Source organism: Pongo abelii, chromosome 18 (assembly GCF_028885655.2).
Source record: "Pongo abelii isolate AG06213 chromosome 18, NHGRI_mPonAbe1-v2.0_pri, whole genome shotgun sequence".
In the NCBI taxonomy this organism is placed as follows: Eukaryota; Metazoa; Chordata; class Mammalia; order Primates; family Hominidae; genus Pongo; species Pongo abelii.
This window is the reverse complement of record NC_072003.2, coordinates 45,151,445-45,161,360: the sequence shown is the minus strand read 5'-3', so window position 1 is coordinate 45,161,360 and position 9,916 is coordinate 45,151,445. Positions and strand designations below refer to the sequence as shown.

General features: G+C 46.2%; 1 pseudogene; it reads right to left on the bottom strand.

Moving 5' to 3' along the window:
* Positions 1-1,088: 1,088 nt before the first annotated feature.
* On the bottom strand, positions 1,089-3,082 carry LOC100456393 (angiogenic factor with G patch and FHA domains 1-like; annotated as a pseudogene).
* Between the last annotated feature and the right edge of the window lie 6,834 nt (positions 3,083-9,916).

Genomic DNA, 9,916 nt, shown 5'->3' with positions numbered 1-9,916 from the left:
TGGAGTTTGCAGTGAGCCGAGATTGCGCCACTGCACTCCAGCCTGGGTGATAGAGCGAGACTCCATCTCAGAAAAAAAGAAAAAAAAAAAAGCAGATAAATGGGAGCAAATAATTATACATTTCTGGGCCACAATTTTTTTTTCACTGAAGCCAGTGCTGCTAGAGACATCCCACCTAGCAACCTGCAGTTTATTTCTGCAGATCCAGTAGTTGCTCTACAAGGCACAAGAAAGTCAACATAAATACCAAAAAAATCCCTCTGAGCAGTTCACCCTTTCCTTCTGTATGCCTCTCATCTGTCTACACAGCTTTTATTTTACACATTTTCTTTATAGGTAAATTATTTTAAAAATAAAAGAAAAAATAGAAATGCTGGGCCATTCAATCCTGGGAATTACAGAATGTTTAGCACCCAACTTCTAGGAAGCTATAAGGATGAACTCACCATGTGATGTTTCCAGCACAGCTGTGTAACATACTTCTGAACACATAGTACATGCTCAATAAACATTGTATTAACTCATGTATACATGTTTTTCAAATGCAGGCCTACTCTAACGTTCTCTAGCATCTGTAAACTTTAAAGAGCCAGCAGAGAATAACATGCTTGTTAATGGTGATTGGTGATTTCCAGTTTGGGCCAAAAGTATTTATGTTGTGGTAACAGTGTTGGGTGTCAGGAACTCTGTGTCCTGTGACTACTTTCTCTAACTGAGTGCTACTAAAATGGATGTACTGGGAGAAACATCAGCATTAAGAGAAAACTTTTTAAAGAAGCCAATTCCTGGACCCTTTCCAAACCTGCAGAATTACATTACTAAGAGAGTAATGTAATCAGAGAGGACTCAGAAATGATTTATATGTACATTGAAACTCAAGAGGCAAGGCTTAGCTAAGTATCTCTCAGCCTAGGCTTCCAACCACAATCACATGACTACTTTAAAAAAATACCATCACCTGTGCTCTCCCCACAGATTCTGTCAGTTAATCTTGGTTGGAACATCCATATGGTTTTTGTTAAAATAAAATAAATAAGAGTTTCCAAACTCTATTTTTTTAAAGCTTGAGTTTTCTTCTATGATTAACCTCACTCTATAGTCCCTTTTACCCAAGATATGGTCCCTAGGTCATCTCTTTAAGGTTTCATTTCTGGGAAGTTTTCAGCAAACCTATCTTATGCTTTGTCACAGTTTGTTTGCTTTTGTTTTGGAAAATGTGAACATCTTCAATTGAGTATGGATTGCGTGTCCCCACACCTACATGTGTTCACTGAGGCTGAAGTTGAAGCTGAATCGGAGTTTTCATTCCCCGCCATCCTTTCCCAGACCCTCTCTTTTTTTCCAATCCATCTTCTCCAACATCTTCTGACCTTTGTTGCTCTCAGTAGTCTCAGAAGAAACAGATGCAGGAGCATCATCACTTTGAAAGTTCTTTAACTTCCAATCTGCTCCATATGTTTTCCAGCTCTATCTTTATATTTTAGATTCTTCAATGTCTGTTTATCTTCATAGTCTGTATTCTGAAACCATATTTTACTCGTATTTTCTTTAATTATTTTCTTATTCCCAACTCTTTTTTTCTCCTTACTCAGTGTTGGACCAGTAAACAATTCGTCTTTCTTATCAAGGCAAAGGTGAGCTCTAACATGCCGTGGCTCGCAGCCATCACAAGTATTGCTGCCAGGGTGAATGCGAAAGGGTAACACAGTGTCTCCAATTTTCACTTCATGTCTATGCTCAAGGACATAAGGGTCACATTTAGTTTGCAGCTGAACCATCTGTTTTCCATGAACAATTGTTCTATTTTGACTGCCTTTATCTACAAGGACATAACTTCGTAAGTCATAGTCAAAATAAATTTCTGCATGAAATTTACTGACACCAACTTCAGGGATTCAAACAGTATGCTCCAAATCATTTTCTCAGGTGATAGACAGACAGACACTGAATTGTTGACCTATCCAATAATCAATCAATGCATTACACAAAATAATAGGATAAAGGAAAGTAACAGAAAGATCCTTTCAACAGACACAGTGAGCATTTGATCAATTCAATATCCCTTCACAATTAGTCTCCCTGGAAAGGAGGAGTATAAGGAAACTTCCTAGATCTGCTAAAGGGCACCAGTGAAAAACTTACAGCTAACCCCATAATAATAAAATACCGGTTGTTGTGTCACGACATTTGAGAACAAGAGGAAAAGGTTAACATCCAAAGAAATTATATAAGAAAAATAAACAAAGTCCTCCATGTGCAAAAATAAGAGGTTAGAAATGTCTATCATTGTAGATGACATAACTTGAATATAAAAGTTTACAAGAAATTCATTAAAACCCACTAAAACCAATAAATGTGTTCAGCATGGTCACAATATACAAAATCAATATACAAAGTTCAATTGTATTTTATGTACTACCAATGACCAACCTGAAAATAAAATTAAGAAAACAATTCCATTTGTATATGTATGAAAAAGAAAGAGTAGATTTAGGAGTAGATTAGGAGTAGATTTAGGAGTAGATTTAGGAGTAGATTAGGAGTAGATTTAGGAGTAGATTAGGAGTAGATTTAATCAAGTGCAATTTTACACTGGAAAAAAAAACCTTTTTTAAAATAAATTTTTAAAAAACTGAAAAAAATAGGCTTCAATGTTCACTTAGTTAATATTCCGTTATCAAGTGTGTCCATTTCAACTCCACGCAATAAGATAAACATATTTTAGCATTATTTTTATTGTAATAAATACAGGTTGGTAGAAAACTCATAAATATAAAAGGAACTAATTCTACGTGTCCCGAGTATGTAGGGTCCAGCCCTACAGGGCCTGTGGGCTTTTCTCTTCGGGTGCGGAGACAAGAGATCGTAGAAATAAAGACACAAGACAAAGAGAAGAAAAGACAGCTGGGCCCGGGGGACCACTACCACCAACGCACAGAGACTGGTAGTGGCCCTGAATGCCGGTCGCGCCGTTATTTATCGTATACAAGGCAAGAGGGAAGCGTAAGGAGTGTGAGTTGTCTCCAATGATAGGTAAGGTCACGCGAGTCACGTGTCCACCGGACAGGGGGCCCTTCCTCATTTGGTAGCGGAGGCGGACAGAGAGAGGGGACAGCTTAGGACATATTCATTATTTCTTTTATGTATTTCTCGGAGAGATCAAAGACTTTAATACTTTCACTAATTCTGCTACTGCTATCTAGAAGGTGGAGCCAGGTGTACAGGGCGGAACATGAAAGTGGACCAGGAGCGTGACCGCTGAAGCACAGCATCACAGGGAGAGGTTTAGGCCGCTGGATGGCTGTGGGCGGGCCTGACTCATGTCAGGCCTTCCACAAGAAGTGGTGGAGGAGAGTCTTCCCCAACTCTCCCAGGGAAACGGAGACTCCCTTTCCTGGTCTGCTAAGTAACCGGTGCCTTCCCAGGCACTGGCGTTACCGCTAGACCAAGGAGCCCTCTAGTGGCCATGTCTGGGCATAACTGAGGGCTCACACTCGTCTGGTCACTTCTCACTGTGTCCCTTCAGCTCCTATCTCTGTATGGCCTGGTTTTTCCTAGGTTATAATTGTAGAACGGACATTATTATAATATTGGAATAAAGAGTAACGCTAAAAACTAATAATTAATAATATTCATACATAATCATATCTATATTCTATTTCTAGTATGACTATTCTTATTCTATATATTTTCTTTATTATACTGGAACAGCTTGTGCCTTCTATCACTTGCCTCGGCACCTGGGTGGCTTGCCGCCCACAAGAATAGCCCATCCTAATTTTTTGTTTTACATCTACTATAAATCAAATAGATTTTGTTCCATATTTTATCGTGGACTTTAAGATGAAACCCACATTGTTAAGTATGTGAGACTGATTATAAGCTCATCAAGGAGGTTTTTACTCGGTGAGGGAATTCAGAGAACATAAAGTTGCAGAGTAGCAAATGTTTGGATGAATTTTGAGAGACAATACTAACAGGAGTGCTTCCCACTTTTATGACTCATATGACTCATATGATCTTTCTGTAGGAAAAACTGCCTCTAATTGTAGACACTGGTTCATAGCAGATGCTAAATGAACCAGCACTGAGTTTATATCCAGGAGAACTGCTCAAGAGGATTTTGTCTCCTGGCTGATGACATGATACTGTGTTTCATAGGCTACTCCAAATATTCTATGATGAAGGTAGAGTTCAGTGAAGTGGAGCCCCAGGCCTGCCATCCCCATGCTCCTGGCAAGCAAGAGCATCTCTCCTCAGCACAGTGACATAGGGCATGCTGTTGTCACCCACCTTGCTGCTGTTTACCTCCACATACTAAGTTGCTGTGCACTTTGCAGTGGAACTCCACCTTGCTGGGTCTGGTTGGCCAGAAGCCCTGTGGGTAGAAACGGATGGTCAGGAGAGCACATTGAGAGAATGAATGAGGCCTCAGAGGCTGCCCACCTTCCTGCCCCCTGCCCGTGAGTCACAGCCCTCACCCAGATGCCCAGCATGCATGTCTACTGAGGGCTGCTGAATTTGTTCTCCATCACAGAGGTGAGTGACAGCAGTCTGAGGGTGCCACACTTCATGACCAGGCTCTATTGCTGGTGCCACAGCTCCAGGTGGAAGGGTGGATAAATGGAAGACAGGTCCCACCTTCCACATAAAGGCCACACTCTCACCAACTTCCAGGGCCACCTTGATGTCCTGATGTGATGCTCTCCTTAGAACTGTTGTGGTTCTTCAGCCAGGAGATGGAGAGAGTGGGGTTGCCAGTAGCCAGGCAGTGAAAGTTGGTTAGGGTGGCCAGCATGGTTGGCAGTTTCCTGTCCATCCACTGGGGCCAAGTCCAGTTAGGGGCCTCTGCTGGTGGAAGTGCATGTGAAGGCCATAGCTGAGGTGAGGAGCAGAGGCCCTTCTGACCAGACCCCCAATTCAAGGCCGCCCCAGCCCACCCCAAGCTTCAGTTTTCCCTCCTGTATAGAGAGAGTGTTGGCCTTTCAAGGGCCTCTTCCTGGGCTGCATGAGGCTCCCAGGAACTTCAACATGATGTCCCTGCCCAGTCATGCTCAGAGCTGGGCCATGTGTCCCCTCCCATTTCCTCTGCTTCCCCCAAGTGGCCGCTCTTGCTGAGAGGTCGGGGTGCTTCATCCTGGCCTGATAGCCTCAGGGAATAATGGAGTCTCCTGGGGAGTCCTCACCTGCCCAGGGTGGCATATTCAGAAGGCTCACCAGGGAAGAGGCCAAGCAGGTAGCCCAGCTAAGTGAATGAGCCTGGACAGGCATTGGGAGCGGTTTACCAGGAGGGAAATCCAGCCCATTGCAGGACTGGGAGCCTCAGAAGCAGCTGAGAAGCATTGGCCCACAAGCCTCTGTGCCCCTATGCCACCCCCGCAGAGCTTCAGGGCCTGGCGTGCACAGGTGAGAACGGCCTCCTGGAGGCATCAGCTCTTTTTTGCCCTAGTGTCCAGGGCTGTCACCGTTCCCTCCCTTACACCTCAATGAGTTTTCTTCTTTCTGGGGGCTGGGGTTGGGCTGCCTTCCTGCCTGGACTCATGGGTAGGCTGGATTGCCTTACCCCCAAGGAGAGAGGCACCAGGGGCCCAGGAAGGAGAAAGGAGGGAGCCCCTTTCCCACAGTGACCTCCTCACCATTCATGTGCAGCAATAGGCCTACTTCTTGGAGAAGGATGCTTAGGCACAGGCACGAGCAGTGTAGAGAGATACTGGGAAGAGGCATCCCTCACAGCTCTGAGCTGCCCTCCAGGCCTCCAGGGGTGGTGAAAGGAAGCCCCTGGGTTATGAAGACAGCTCATCGGGCTGTGGCAGAGGCTGTTCCCATGACTAGGAGATGACTGACAACGCTTCCCACTTCTAGACTGTGCCTTCTGAAAGTGGCCCTTCAGTTACCCCCACAGCTCAAGCCCACACTTACCTGGAATGGCCAGGCAGGCAGAGGCAAGCAGAGACCCAGGGTGAGGGTCCTCGGGTATGTGGGCAAAGGCAGAGGCCAATGGGGCAGGTGAGCGGAAATTTTCATCCTCTTCCTGGGTCTGCTCCTCTCCTGGGGTCTACTTTCCTCTGCCTCTGTCTCACTGGCTGATTCTTCCTCACTTTCTTGCCTACTCACCCCAGAGGTCCCAAGGGCTCAGCCCACCACCGTTGGTCCCCAGTTTGTAGCTGCCCCTTCCATGACCATCCCATGAGGACCCTCATCTGTATGAGCACATCTCTGGGCTCCTCTGAAACCAGAAGCCCCACCTCCCTGACAGACCCCTCCACCCTCCACTGTCCCAAGTCAGAATGTCTGGGCATTGTCCCCCTGACTGCTCTCTCACACCCACATCTCATTCCCCAAAAATGCTGTTGGCACACCTTTTACAGCCCCCGGAGCCACCTTCCTCTCTTGCTGGGCTGTAGCTTTCAACTCCTGATGCCTTAACACCTCTGTCCATCTGTCCTACAGTAGCCACCTGAATCCCTGCCAACTGCTGTGCTCACACCTGCAGTAGCCACCTCACCCAGAGCCAACATGAAAGTCCCCACAGGCCAGTCCTGACCTCCTCACTGCTCCTTGAACCCCAGTAGCCTGTGCCTTAATCTCCCCCTCTGCAGCATGGGTGTCTCCTCCCACCCTCAGCTGGCCACCCAGAGCCTAGGACAAAGCATCCAGGGCCATCTGGATGGCCCAGCCACACCTCCATCCTGAGGGGATGCCAACCATTGAGTGACCCCAGTGAGGTCATCCCCAGGCCTCAGTCCCTCCCCTGCCACTCGAGGACAGGGCTAGTTGGGAGAGAAGCAGGTCCCACTCCTGGTCAATCAGTGTGCCTGGAATCTGCTCTTGCCAGTGTCTTAGCTTGGTCCTCCCATCTTCCTTACCTCCTGAAGATGGAGCATCTGCAGTGCAGGAGAGGGTGAGAGTGGGCAGTGGCCCCGGGACGGCCCACATCCAGATGCCTGCTGCTTCTCAGCTGGGGGCAGCGGGTTTCTGTCTGGAACTCAGTCTTTGATCTGCCCCAGGAGAACCCCAGGTGCCCCTCCCAGGTGGGGCTGGAATCCCTTTTTCAGGCATTATGTCTTGGGGTGATCTCCTATTTACCAATGATCAGGGAGACCCTCAGAGGAGGGGTGCTGGAGACACAGCTCCTGAGAACCCCAGCAGCTCCTGGCTATGCACCCACTCAGGGAACTCAGTGTCCCTGGTCCCTTCCATCCAGCCTCATGCAGCCCCAAGGCACTCACGGCCAGGCACGTGGCTCACACCTGCAATCTCAGCACTTTGGGAAGATGAAGCGGTGGCTTGCTTTAGCCCAAGAGTTCAAGACCAGCCTGGGTAACATGACAAAACCCTATCTCTGCAAAAAATTTATTAAAAATTAGCTGGCCATGGCCAGGCGTGGTGGCTCATGCCTGTAATCCAGCACTTTGGGAGGCCAAGGAAGGCAGATCACAAGATCAGGAGATTGAGACCATCCTGGCTAACACAGTGAAACCCCATCTCTATTAAAAATACAAAAAAATCAGCCGGGCATGGTGGTGGGCACCTGTAGTTCCAGCTACTCAGGAGGCTGAGGCAGGAGAATGGCGTGAACTGGGGAGGCGGAGCTTGCAGAGATCCGAGATCATACCACTGCACTCCAGCCAGGGCGACAGAGTGAGACTCCGTCACAAAAAAAAAAAAAAAAAAAAAAAAAAAATTAGCTGTCCATGGTGGTATAAGCCTGTAGTCCCAGCTAGAAGGCTGAGGTGGAAGGATCACTTGAGCCCAGTAGGTCAAGGCTGCAGTGAGCCATGACTTTGCCACTGCACTCCAGCCTGAGTGAGAGTGAGACTATGTCTCAAAAGAAAAAAAAGCACTCATCTGTCACATAGACAATGAAAGGGCACTGCATGCATGGGGTGAGCCCTGACAGCTATAGGCTCCAGTGTCCTGCTCGGAGGCATCCAGGACTCACAGCTGCTGGGGCTCCACAAAGATGTGATCCAGGAAACCAGTCCTGTGCCATTGTTGAACAAGAGAGTGGCTTCATCAAACCAAGTGCTGAAGATGACCAACTGCTCTTGCTGGTTGGACTCAGGCCTGCACTTCTGCAAGTCAGATGGGTGACTGGGAGGCAGGTACCCCAAAACCTAGCACAATGAAGCTCAAAACCCCCATGGGAGGCAAAGTGACATTCCTGCTTTACTGACACACCAGCATGCATCTGACACTTAGTAGGTGCTCAATAAACAGTAGTAGATGAATGAATGGTCATTAGTTTGGGCAGTACAGTTTTGTCTATGGTACTCCAAGAGAACACTGATACGGTAGTCCCCCACTATCTGCTGTTTTGCTTTCTGTGGTCTCAGTTACCTGCCGTCTGAAAATACTATAGAACTTTCAAGAAGTAAACAACTCAAATTTTAAATTGCTCATCAATTCTGAGTAGCTTGATGAAGGCTCCCACCCTCCCAGGATGTGAATCATCTCTTTGTCCAGTATTTTCACACTGTACCCACTACCTGCTGATTAGTCACTTTAGTAGCTGTCTCAGTTATCAGATTGACTGCTGTGTTATCATAGTGCATGGGTTCAATGAATGCTTATTTTGCTTCATGATGATTCCAAAGCACAGAGTAATTCAGATATGCCAGAGAAAAGCTGTAAAGTGCTTTTATTAAAATGAAAACCCAAAACTTCTCAACTTAATGAGTAAAGAAAAACAATCTTGTAGGTTGAGGTTGGTATCATAGTGCATGGGTTCAATGAATGCTTATTTTGCTTCATGATGATTCCAAAGCACAGAGTAATTCAGATATGCCAGAGAAAAGCTGTAAAGTGCTTTTATTAAAATGAAAACCCAAAACTTCTCAACTTAATGAGTAAAGAAAAACAATCTTGTAGGTTGAGGTTGGTAACATCTATTGTAAGAACAAATCTTGTAAGAACAAGATTGTAAGAACAAAATATTGTAAGAACAAATCATGAAATTATGAAGAAGCAAAAAGAAATTTGTCCATAGTATATGTAAGGTGTGGTACTATCCTTGGTTTCAGCCATTCGGAGGGGTCTTGGAACATACATAGTCCCCGCAGACAGGAGGGAATACTGTACTGGACTTTCTTAGTTTCATCTGTTGTCAACAGTAGAAAAATACAGCTATGGACAAAATGTTTATTGTCTCACTTGGAAGCAAAGTTTATGAGACTGAGTGGGCTTCTATTTGTTGAGCAAGCAAAAAGAAGCAGCCTTGCATGTGGGGGACAACCTGCTTGTGCCACTGTCTCCGTGGGTCTACAGCTGCCACCTCCTCCCTGCCGCTCATCCTGTCAAGGGCCTGGGGTTGACAGAACACAACCCACACACTGCTCAGAGCCTTTGCGACATACCTAGAGCCACTAGTTTAACATAAAAACCCAATAAGGCTGAAGTCAGAGTCAGTTAGCTACTAAATTGGAGAAATGTATGGAAGAGTGAAGACTGTCTCAGGGCCTTTGTATATCTCTGAAGGTTTTGTTGGAGTGGCTCAACTGATGTCCCATCAGTATTGAGGATATTAATAATAACACCAAAGATATTAATAATAATGCCAATAGTAATTCATGCCAGCTACCCAGCGTGTGCCAGGACTTGCATTCATTTCACGAGTGTGACTCTGTAGAATCATCAAGACAGATCTGTGAGGTGGGTGCCCTTATCCCCACTGCACTGAGGACTGACCTCACCCAGACCAGATGCAGCAGGTTTCCATCTAGGTCACACAGGTGCTATGCTCCAAAGCCCTACCAACCTCATCACCACACTTGCATTTCTACAGCATCATGCCTCTTCCCATTTGGGAATTTCCGCACCCTAGGTCTTGGTGTCAGTGCTAAAATGACCCAGTTGGAGGAGTGTGTCAGTACTTCTGAGAATGGCCAGGCACCACCAAGTTTCCTGACCCATGCTC